General features: G+C 44.4%; 1 long non-coding RNA gene across 4 annotated transcripts; it reads right to left on the minus strand.

The window, feature by feature from the left end:
• Positions 1–1,804: 1,804 nt before the first annotated feature.
• Positions 1,805–11,473, minus strand: LOC102097609 (uncharacterized). Of its 4 annotated transcripts, none has more exons than XR_010469099.1 (4): positions 11,142–11,472; positions 9,477–9,659; positions 4,177–8,993; positions 1,805–4,074 (listed from the first exon to the last, which is right to left on the minus strand). It is a non-coding gene; the product is annotated as an uncharacterized LOC102097609 (long non-coding RNA). The 4 variants fall into 4 exon arrangements; XR_010469097.1 differs by having other exon boundaries at positions 9,477–9,890; XR_010469098.1 differs by having other exon boundaries at positions 4,177–4,783; positions 8,816–8,993; positions 9,477–11,451.
• Positions 11,474–12,091: the final 618 nt, after the last annotated feature.

Here is a 12,091-nt window from a genome sequence, read left to right on the forward strand (position 1 = left end):
AGATCTGTCCCAGTTGGGAAAAGGGCTCTTCAGTGCTTAGACCTGACTGTGTACTCTGCTTATTCATGTTGACAAATCCTGATCCAGCCACAGCTCCGTGATGGGACTGAACCTGGTGACAAAGGGCAGTCTGGGCACACAGGAGGGATTTTTGCTGTTAATAAGAGTTTCTGAGGTTGTTCTCCTGGGATGCTGGTGGGTGAAGAGGTCTTGCAACAGACAGGGACCTTGGACAGATTGCTTTTAGAGGGAGCCACGCTGGGACATGAAAGCTGGGACCACTGCAAACAGCCTCCATCACCCAGAGCCTCTCTCTGTCTCTGTTCCCAAGCCACCTCTGTTCCCTGTCATCCTCCAGGCCCAAGGCAGTGGCAGCGACCCTCTATCCCTCCACCAGCCCCTCCCTTGGGACTGGGACATGGCTGCCATGTTGCATGGGGGTCGCAAATGCCCGAGACTTGCACCAAGGCTCTCAGGGGTCTGGCGCGGACCCTTCATGCTGGGAAGCTGCTGGTCTCTGGGGAGCTACCTACTGCCTGCAGATCTGGTGCTTTTATCATGCACACTAAGAGAAGACATAATCAATTCCCCAGTTGGCACTCTGCACTGAATACCCACTTTTTCAGTCTGATAGCAGGACTAAATTAGTTATTCAGCAATGAGACCCTAATTTAAAGCGAGCAACTGCCCTGACAAGGATCATTGTTCAAGGCCATCCCCCCTTTGCTTTCAGATGAGAGGCCCACCAATCCCTGGAAGGTGATAAATAGACAATTAGAAAATAGATATATTTTGTTAGTTCTGCAAAGCTCCCTGGTGCTGTCAGGCTCACAATAAAGGGGGCTCCAGTAAATTGGTGGGCAATGAAAGCCAGCTGTACGGTCATCACTCCTACAGACACAAAGCCATATGTGGCCATTTACAGGACATCCCTGAGAATAGATGGAGCCAATAAGACCAGAGGGAACTAAAAATACTTGACAAAGTTGGCTGCTCTTCATTTAACAAGAATAAAATATCTAATGGAGTGTAATGGAAGCCATCAATCACCCCTGTGTAAAGTACAGCTTTAATACTCTACTTTTAAGTATTAATGCAAGTTTTTATTCATCTGTAATAAGTCAGAAATTAGTATCTTCTCTGTGCAGGACAGTGATGTTGTGCAAGGGCTAACAAATGGTGTGGGCCCAGCAGCACCACCATGAAACAAATCCAGACATGAAAACTAGAAGAGGAACACACAAAGAAAGAGGACTGAAGGGGAGAGCAACCACCTCTTCAAAGGTAATGAGAGATCTGCAAGACTTTCCTAGGAAATATTCTATTTAGGCTTGCAAGAAAGCTGTCATTTCTTCTTTTTACTTAACAGGCTCTTTCTAGGCAAGGGGATAGGAGTAGGTGTCAGGGCAAGTCCTTCAGTCATCTGCTTATTGGGGAAAAATATGTGAAGTGCTTCTTCTGGAGGCAAGAATCAGAAAGCCAGAATCTCCTGGCATGTGTGCTGTTCTGCAAAGTGGGATTTTAGTGTAGAGCTTAGTGCTGGACTTGTGCAACATCACACAGATGTCAGGAATGAAATCGGGCCAGGTCGCACCACAGTGTTTGCTTTCAAGGCCGTCACAGTACGTGGATACCCCTATTTAATAATCACAGCAGTTTTAAGAAGCTACTTCCTAGTGTAGCCAGCTGGCAAAATTCCATCAAAATAGAACAAAAAAGTTTTGCTTTGTGTTACCACTGCTATAAAATGGGACTGATCACTCTGTCTTCTCTTTGTGTGCAAGAGGCAGGTGAACAAAGCTGCTACAAGGCATGGAAACTGGTATTTATTAACACGGAACCATGACATCCTCACAAGATGAAAGCACACATCAGCAAGTAAGAAAGCCCTGGCTGTACACATGAGTGTTCAGACTTCCACCCCATAAAGCCGGGATCTTTGCCTGCATTTAAAAATGGCATATGCTGCAAGAGAATCGTCTGCTCTCTCTTGCCTATTTTTAGCTGCTCTCACAGCACAAGAATTGTAATTTATTTTGCAGAACACCAAATGTCACATCCTATGAGTACTTTGTTGTACAAAATGCAATATAGTAGCTGGAGAAAAGTGACCTTCCATAATGGAAGTGTCCTATACAACTAATAGAAAATTATAACCAATAGCTTTTACCAGATAATTATATCCCTCTTCTAGAACAGTTTTAAAACGCCAAGGACATCTCTCTTCACAACATTGTGCAGATTTGGTTTATTTGGTGTGAGCTTTTTTTTTGCTCTTTCAGTTCCTTTAGAACCAAATTCATTTAATCACTGACCATGTATAAGAAATTCTTGTTGGTGTTGACAGGGATTCAGATTCCAGGCTTAACACTTGACCAACATTCTGATCAACCATCCCCACCTTTCTGCAGGCATGGTGACTTGTCACAAGCTTACAAGTTCTACACAGCCTCCCAAATCTAGTTTAACTGCTCTTAAATCTATTATGTACTATTTTCATGGGAGCTGCTGACTGGGTAACAACTATGGATTTCTTTATATACGGCCACAGCCACAGACGAATGCAGACTTGATATCTCCTCTACACCTGGAGGGTGCCATCCTGAACGGGAGCCTCCTCTATGAGTTGGTTTGGGTCTTTTTTTTTTGAAATATTTTAGCAGCTGCATGTGGTAATGATATTGACTGAAGTGTACTTCTCCTGGCACAGGATTGTCCGTGTCAGAGTAGACGAATAATTTATTCTCTGAGTATGTATAAAACACTTTTAGAAAAAAAAACCTCACTGCTTAATATGAATCCACTGTTCAGTCTCACTACATCTTACTGAAATAGCAAACATGCAGCAGAATGAGGACAGAAAAGCAAATGTGCTCATGGCATCATGACAGAAAGGAGCACTCCTGCTTCAACAAGCTTAACCATGGGATGGAAACAAATTCCCATCCAGACCTCACTGAAAATGTTTGAACAGCTTCCAAGTAATAGCTAGAATAACAAAACACAACGTGTGTCAACAGTCCCATTTTTTCTTGCACAAATACGTGCATGCCCAGGAACACAAGACATTGAGCAGCTCCTGGTTTCTGTTCCAGATTTTCAAGTCTTTCATAATACTTGGCAATAATTTGGTTTTGCGGAAAAACATTGTTTTCATAGAGCTACCAAGTATTGTATACGTATGCTTTCTGACAGCACTCTCAGTTACCCAGCAGCTGCCTCATTCCTGTCTGGATCAAGGTTTATCAACTTCCTTAGAAAACCCAGTCATGTTATGGCCTTTATTGTAGCAGAAGGTAAAAGTTTCCTTTAATTACTCTTTCTGTGAAAATCTCTGGTCTCAGACTCAGATCTCAGAATGCTGGATGTTGGGGGGAACTCGTGGAGATCACACAGCCAAACCCCCTGGCTCAAGCAGGGTCACCTAGCAGTGGTGTCCGTTTGGGTTTTGGACATCTCCAAGGAGGACCCCACGACCTCCCTGGACTGCTGCTCAGTCACCCTCACAGTGACAAAGTGCTTGTTGATCTCCAGAGGAAACTTCACATATTTCTGTGTATGCCTGTTGCCTCTGGTCCTATCACTGGGCACCACTGAAGACAACCTGGCTCCCTCATGTTCATTCTTCTCACCAGGTATTTATTCACATGGATAAGATCCAGCTGGGCTTCCTCTTCCCCAGGCTGAGCAGTCCCATGTCTCTCAGCCTGTACTCATAGGAGAGATGCTCCAGTCACTTCATCACCACCATAGTTTTGGGAGGCCCAGTGCTGGACATACCACTCCAGACATGTGTCACCAGCACTGAGCAGAGAGGAAGGCTTACTTCCCTTGACCTTCTAGAGGCACTTTGCCCAGGATGCCATCGCCTTCTTTGCTGGCTCACAGTCAGCTTGGTGTCCACCAGGACTCACAGGGCTATTTCTTCCAAGCCACTTTCTACCTGGGTGGTCCACAGCATATGCTGGTGTCTGGAATTGTTTGTCCCCAGGGTCAGTATTTGGCATTTCCCTTTGTTGAACTTCACGTGGTTCCTCTCCACCAGTTTGTCAAGCCAGTTGACATCTAGACAGACTAAAAAAAACAAATAAATAAAAACCAACAAATATCTCTAGAGAGGGACTTAATAACTGCATCTTGTGTTGGCAACAGGCAGCCACACAGAGATGGTCTTACCTGACAGGCAACACTTTAAGGATGGGATCAGAAGGTCGATTTCCACACTCAGAAAAACACACGCTAAGCACACAACTACATGTTCTCCTGTATGGAGCGTATATTGTCAGCGCCTTGTCCCTGGGCCTGTTGCGATGTAAAGTACATGTATATGTGCTCTCTCCTCGATCAGTGCTGAACAGCAGCTTAGCCAGCTCAGTTCCCTGGGAAGGACTCAGGCAGGGACAGGAGGTTCTGGTGCCATCATCTGCAGGAGCCAAGGCTGGGGATGTTGAGAAGCTCTGACCAACCAGGAAATACAGCAGAAACCAGATCTCCTCTTCTGCTGTGTGTGTACCATGAGCAGGGTGTGAAACAGGCAGCTTCATCATTTTTCAACCCTTTACACTCAGAATATTCCTACGTTTTCGTGTTTCCAACAGCTGACATGTCTGCAGAAGTGGTCCCTCCCAAACAGACTGTGGCTGGGGTCTCCATCCATGTACCTGGATCAAATCCTCTCTGCTTGGTGTGCTTCAGAGCTAAAACTATGGACAGTTCCAGGTGCCAGGAAATGCTAAGAGGACTGGTCTTTCGGAAGCAGTCCAAGAGAAGCCCATCCCAGCCCCTAGTGCACATCAAAGGAACAGAGAAACATTGAAAAAAATAAATAAAAATTATGGTTCAGGAGAAGAGTTTGCAGAGGATGTAGAATTTGCATTATCTTTTGGATTCTGGCACAGATATAACTCTCAGAAGCAAGACACTATTGCAAAGCATTTACATGGAGAAAAACTGCAACTTCTGCTCTTTTGGCCTCTGTGAGATTTTTCAGTCCTGTCCCAGTAGCCTCCAACCAATGTGTGGGAGGGAAATGGAATCATAGAAGCTGCCTGGCTCTGTGCAAAGAGTGAGATGTGTGGCGAAACTGGAAAGGTTTGCGCTGTGGTCCATGCTGGAGAGGGCTTCCTGCAGCACCAGGATCAAGATGCCTCCGACAGGGAACACTCAAATGGAAGGAGAGATAAAAGCAAGTTGTAATACAGAAAGGAGAAAAGCTCAGGGAATCTCAGGCACATGTGGTCCTGCTCACAGAAGGGCTCAGTGTCAGGGCCCTGAGAACATGAGCAGCTCTGAGTGGCCCCCCGTAAAGCCCGCCCCAAACCTTCACTGTAGCCCAGGACCTGATCTCAGCCCCTGGGGCTCTCACCCGCTGCCCAAGTGAGACCATGGGATGCTGCTGCCTGGTGCTGCACCCTTTGTCTCAGAAGAATCACAAGCCATGGGCTGCTGGGACGTGTTAGAAAAGAGTCACTGGTGACAGATATGCGTTCAGGAGAACCATAGCCAACAGAGGTGTGGAGGTCTCATGGAGAAGAGGGAGTTGCATGTGGTGATCCTTTATTTCCTCACACACCATGGTGGTCCCCAGGTTCTCAGGGAAATATCTAGCTTCAAACTTCCCTGGGTCCTGCTCAGTGGGGTGGAGGCCATGACAGACAGACATCTTTCACACTTTCGAGGCAACTCTGGTCAGGAAGGGACAGAACATGTGGAGATGCCATTATTCTCTTGTTGAAAGTGCAAAACCCTACGGAAAATGTAAATCTGTCATAGCTTCAAATGTGATAACATCCTGGTTGGGTCCTTTCTACAGGAGGCTCAACAATAAGCTTAGAGAGGTTGCATCCACAGCAATATTCAGATTGCTTGTTGCAGAAAATACAACATACTGCTCGGCATCCTTTGGGGGAAAGGTTTGTCACACTGCTGTTAAATTGAGTTTTACTAATTATTTACCAGGCATATCCTTAAAGATATATTCTGTTATTAAATTAATGTAAAATGTATTAATATATGAAAATCACTGAACAGGATGTATTTGAAAGGGAATTTTTTTATTTTGTTTACATTTGGTAGGACATAAAGAGGCCATCTTGGTGCTAATTGTGTCTCTGCTAGAGACATGATTCAAAAGCATAGCCTACCATTGTTGAATGAATATGCCCAGAAAAGCAATTGCTTTTCAAGATGAGCTTGTGCTCATTTATATGTTTATGATTGGTTGATTAACCTTTTTTTCCTTTCTGTTCTGTGCATAGTAAGCAGGATCTTTCTCCTTTGTAACTTTATCATTTTAATAAACCTTGGCATGCCAGCAGCAACCTAGAGATCATCATGACCTGCCCATGACCACCTGAGCCCTACCTAATCAACTCGATTAATTTACCTTAAGCAATCCTTGGTATCAATTTTAATCAATTCCATTTGATAAACCAAAAACTCCCTGGCCACTTTAGTTACACTCAGCGAGGGGGGGGGCAGGGTGTTGCAGGGCTGTAAAAGCTCTTGAGTTTGTCTTTTTCAAAAGAAAGAAGTTTTATCTCTAACACCATTCCTGAAGGAAACCATACACATAGTTAGAATAACTTCTCCCAGCAAAGGAAGAAAATAAGAGCAGCCATACAGGTTCATTCAGTGCATCAGGCTGTGACTAGTGTCTGATGTCCAAGAAAGATGACAATCACTTTATTATGATTTTACCTACAAATTCTCCCACTAAGTAATGATTTACAACTCCTGAGCCTTAGCCACCTCATTTTTAGTGAGACGTCCAACTCAGCAACATAAGTGGATAGGGATACCCAAAAGATCCTTGAGTTTGCAAACTTGTTGCAGAAAAATAATAGAAAAAAAAAAAAAAGGAAGAAAAGTTGATTATACTGCTTAAAAGCAGGTCAAAATTGAGAAGTTACAGCACATGGCAAAAAGCCGCACACAGAGGTATACGCAACTTGAAAGCAACCTGGGCAACTGAGGTGCCATCTCTGGCTTCCCTTGACATGTCAGCCCCTCCATCCTTCATGGAGGTAACAGCCGTCTCCAGAGCCAACACAGGTCTGCAAGGTGCTCTGTTGCAGAGGGAGGTTTCTTTTAAATGTTAGGGTGGTTGGATTTTCTTTTTCTTTTTTTTTTTTTTTTTTTAATCATCCACTGTAGGTATATTTAAATGATTTCTCTCCCCTTGCTACTGTGTCAGCTCCTTTCTGGGGGGGACATCTGTCTGTAAGTCAAGATATGCATTTTGCTTCAGGTTGAACAGAACATCTCCCTGACCCTGAATACAAAGTCAGGAAGACTCATGTTCTGCTTCCACACAGAATGATCTGCAGTGGCTCCTGGCTAGCTTGCCATGGGGATGGGCCAGCAAACCAAGCACTCACATCAGCTGCACGGAGCTGCTCTTGTCCCAGGCTTGGTCTGTGTAAGAGCACAGGGAAAACCCCTGCCCAGGATCAAGTACCAGCTCCAGAGGAGCCCAGTGACCTGCAAACCAGCTCATGGCTGCTTTTCATGTCACTTGACCACCCACTCCACCAGAGCGTGAGCAACCAGCATGCAGGCAATGTCCCCTGCCACTGCCACCATCCCCAGACTCAGCAGGGTTGTGTGTGAGATCAGTGTTAATAATCACATCCTCGCATTCACTGTCAACAGCTTCACCGCTTGCAGCCCGCGCATCCACATGGCTGGGCAGCCTGGGGCTCACAGCATTAGGGGCCAAGGATTCTGGGTCTGGGGATTCTGAAATTGCCCACTCTGCACATTGTGTGCATCTGCAGCTACTTTGACCTGTAGCCAATGTACATGCCCAGACACCCCATGTGATTTACACGAGCAGGTGCTGAGCACCCACCAGACCATGCTTGAGATGTTTAGCTAAAAGCACTCACCACTGCTGGAGGGGCTGCCAGCCCCTTCCTGGTGCTGTGCCCCAGGGGCAGCTCCTCCACCAGCAGCACCCCTTCTCCCCAGCCCTGGGGACCCACACCAGCCCAACTTCCCCCACAGCAGCACAAGCCTTCTTCTCCTGAGCCGGTACCTACAATGGGGGAGAGCAGATGGTCATGCAGAAAAGCAGGAGCCTGCTCCAGCTGCAGGGCACCCTGTTCTCCTTCCTCCTTTCCTAAAATGCCCTTCATCCCCCAAGCAAGGTGGGAGCCCTCCAAAATCACCTGTCTGGCACAAGCTTCTACAAGGGGACAGAAGAGTTGTCCCTGCTGCACATGCTGCTGCCCTTTGTGGGGTCCACATCTGATGTCAGTCATCTGACTCCCACACCACAATGGGTCAGGACTCTCCTCCCTGCCTTTCTTTTCTGTGCACACCCAGCAGCCACCTTTCATGGTACTGTTTCTCTAAAAATGAGTTAATCTGTATAGTGTCATTCTGTTGCTTTTTGCTTTACGGTTTTATTAAATAGGTATGCACTGAACAGGATTTTATCTAAGCAGCCTAGATCCTAACATTAAATCTCTTTTTTATACCACAAGTTAAACAAAACTGAAAATCTATTACTACACAATTAATTAAAAATAGATGAGTTTCTAACTGCTGAGCTTTTAATTAAGAGAAAACCTGTATTACCCTCAACATTTGCATTAGGAGGCTGTGAAGTATCACTACACAGTGATACTGAGAGAGTTTGGGAGATTTGACTGCAGATTTCCACATTTCAAAATAAGGTTGTTACTACCAACAGCAAGCAGACACTTTATTCTTCCCCATTTGGGCGCTTTGCTTTATCTTACCTAATTTTCCCCTTGCTAGCACTGAAGACCAACATATCCACCAACTTGCTTATGTTTTCCCAGCTCACCTGTGAAGCCCAAACCCTGGAAATGACTACTGAAGCAATGCTGAATGTTTTCCATTACTTCCTCCTTTCCCCAATAGCTGAAGGTTCCTTTAGATTGTGATGCCTTCTGATGATCTGAAGGTTCACCCTCATCTTGCTGTTGAAGCTGACGGTCCATTGAAGACAGCAATTTGCATTCCTAACAGCAGATAAAACAGAGATTTGTGCCCTAGAAAGGATGGCCATTATCTCATGTTTTGTCTTCAGAAAAGGTGGCAATTACTTCAAAAGAGTCAAGCCTGGAACAGCGGTATGAGCAAGGGGAGTCTGGGCAACTGAAATCTGTGAGAAGCAGCAGAGGTCTGGAAGGTGATGTGGGATGTAAGGAGCTCCTGGGGAAGGGAGTCCAAGAGCAAAATCCACTGGGAGGCTTTGGGTGGAGGACAAAGGAGATGAGAATAGCTGCAGACTGAGAAGGTCAAAGACTTCTGGAAGAAAGGGAGAACTGATGGAGCATGCAGGGAGGGAGGACAAGGAAGAAGGTCATACAGGTGAGAGTGGTTTCAAGGATGTGGGGAAGGAGGCATCTGGAATGAAAACTTGCTATGGAGGAATAAAAATAGTGCTAAGGGTAGAGAAAGGCAGACCATAGCCCCTCCAGGGTTGTGAGTAATGAACATACCTCAAACCCCAAGAGCTAGTGCTGAGGACAGGGATTTGCAGGTGTATCTGTCTCAGGTGGACTTTGAAAACCAAGGTAACCCAGTGTGAAGCAGGTGCAGACACCTTCCCTTGGGGCTCTCAGGCTGGGATGGACACCGTCTCCCAGGAAGCAGGTGATGCGCCTTGGTCCTTCCTCCCCATCCTTGGGGCAGCCCAAATTGAATCAGAACATGGGTGATGCATGAGAAGAACTACCTTGATTACTTTTCTGGGAGCTATTGGGTAAAACTTTATTTTATGTCATGATGACTCAAGGCAGTAAGAAAGGCTGAAGAAGAGACGCTTGTTAGAGCACGGTTATTGCTCTTCTGCCATGGAAATACAATGTAATTTTCCCATTACTTTCAGTAAGACATTTTTCTTCCCTTTCCTTCTGCAAAAAGAAGTTCTTTGAGTTAATCTCAAAATATAAACACTTTATTTTCCCAGCACTTGAATAAGCTTATTGTTTCCACCATTTATATTTAACATAAAAGTTTAATCATGGAATTGTTAACCATAAAAAACTATTAAATTAGTACAGAACATAAAAAAAAAAAAAAACAGTATTTCAGAATGAGCACTTGAAAAGAAAATTTATGCGTAGAAACAACGGAGAATTACAATTAAGAGCTCCAGGGATCTGAGAATGATTTGTCCAGGCATTACACAGTCATTTCAATTTAAATTAAAATTGTAACTATTTTCTAGTCTAGTAAAAATATGTGGTGTCACATTAAGAGTTTTAATGGAGCTTTCTCCAGGGAATGCAGGAAAGCTAGTTAGTAGCAAATAAATAACTATCTATTGGAAACCAAATAAATTCTCTGTCAAAAACCTAATATTATTTAAAAAAAAAAAAAAAAAAAAGAAAGAAAAAAAAGAGTGGATTATTCTGTTTTCTCTAACGAAGTGCATCTCTCATAGTAAACCAAAGAAACAGTTCACAGGGCATCTGAGTTTACATGGTTTTGCCAGAGATGACTGACAAAAATAAATAAATATCTGCCTGATATATTTTTTTAAACTTGGCAGACTCCTGCTGGAATAATGTTGTGTGTGTTGCTCATGAACTGTGACAATACTACATTCCCTCCTTCTCCTAGAACATACAGAATAAGTTGCTGTGGTCCATCCAATATCAGTAATGTGGGAAAAACAGTCTCAGAAAAAAATGTAATCACTGCTAAACAAATTTTCAAAAGTAAAGGAATTTTTTTAGTGAGTTGCTTTATTCAAGTGTACTTAAACATGCAAATCCAACAGAACAAAGTGTACCCGTGCACCAAGTCAAAAACCAAGCTACATATGGATCTGCATGGCTTTTGCCTTTTGGAAGGTACTCAAGCTCTGGGAGCAGCATGCTTCCATACAGGAAGAAAAAGCCAGGTTTAACAGATAACTGGACAATGTGTTTTGACTCCTTTGCTCACCAGCACCATAGTCAGGATTTCAGAGAAACACAAAGCACCTAGAGCTCACCCTGCACAGTCCTCAGGGCTCCAGGTGGGGCCTCAGTGGTGCTCAACCTACTTGTCTGAGCACAGCCCAGAGAGAGGTGCTGCCTGCCTTTCCTCCCCCCTGCTCCTGTGCTTGAAATATGAGGGAATGCACCCAGTTATCCAGTCTGTAAGTGCCTACTTACCTGTCAGACCAAGCTGGAGACTGGTTTGTGAGGTACTTCTTCTTTTATCATCACTACAAGATGGGTGTGGGTCACAAATGAGCAGCAGGCAGCCCCTGCGATGCCTGCACTGGCACAAAGGTGTGATGTGCCATGTTGGAGAGTGTAATAAGTGATGGTCAAAATTGTTAATGTTGAACAAATCGAGTAGGATTCAATTATATTATGCATATTGTTGTAAGCAGTAACTGCGCTTGTGCAAGTTTGATTATGTTTTGTAGAACCTTGTGGTAGTAGTTAAGCCAACGCCTGGATCGCCCGGATGGTGCAGCGGATGGCGAAGCACCCAGATGGTGCAGCAGATAACAGAACTCCCAGATGGTGCAACAGATAACAGAGCGCCCGGATGGTGCAACAGATAACAGAACTCCAGAGGCAGAAACACCCAGCAACACCCAGCGTGTGAACGAGCGTATAACATACATAAGCACATATGAAAAGTTGAGTGTTGTGCCGGTTGGCGGAACTGAGCTTCCCCCGGTCACCCAGCGCTGTTTTGCCTAATTACCGCTTGCTCAATAAAATCAATTGATTGGCTCAAAATCGATTTATTGGCTCTTATTTATAACAGAGAGATTAAAAAAAAAAAAAATTGTGAATGTATGGAGGTATTATGAGGTCATGGAAAACATCTCCCAGACTTCAGGCATGATTTGGGGACAATACAATAAAATGTAAAGCTTTTTTGAAGCCAGTTTACTTTTATAGCTCTCAGGTACCTGTCCTATCCCACTCAGTGGGGTGAGAACAGAGTTAACTTTTGAATACTTTGTGCGGTAATAAGGAGTAATAACAATCACTCAAGAGGTTCGATTAAATCAGGAATTTACTTAAAACTCCGTAGAATTACAGGAAACAGTGGCTTGGCAAAGTTCGTAACTATATAAGAAAACTTAACAAGACATCATCAA

This window comes from Columba livia, chromosome Z (genome assembly GCF_036013475.1).
Source record: "Columba livia isolate bColLiv1 breed racing homer chromosome Z, bColLiv1.pat.W.v2, whole genome shotgun sequence".
Taxonomy (NCBI): Eukaryota; Metazoa; Chordata; class Aves; order Columbiformes; family Columbidae; genus Columba; species Columba livia.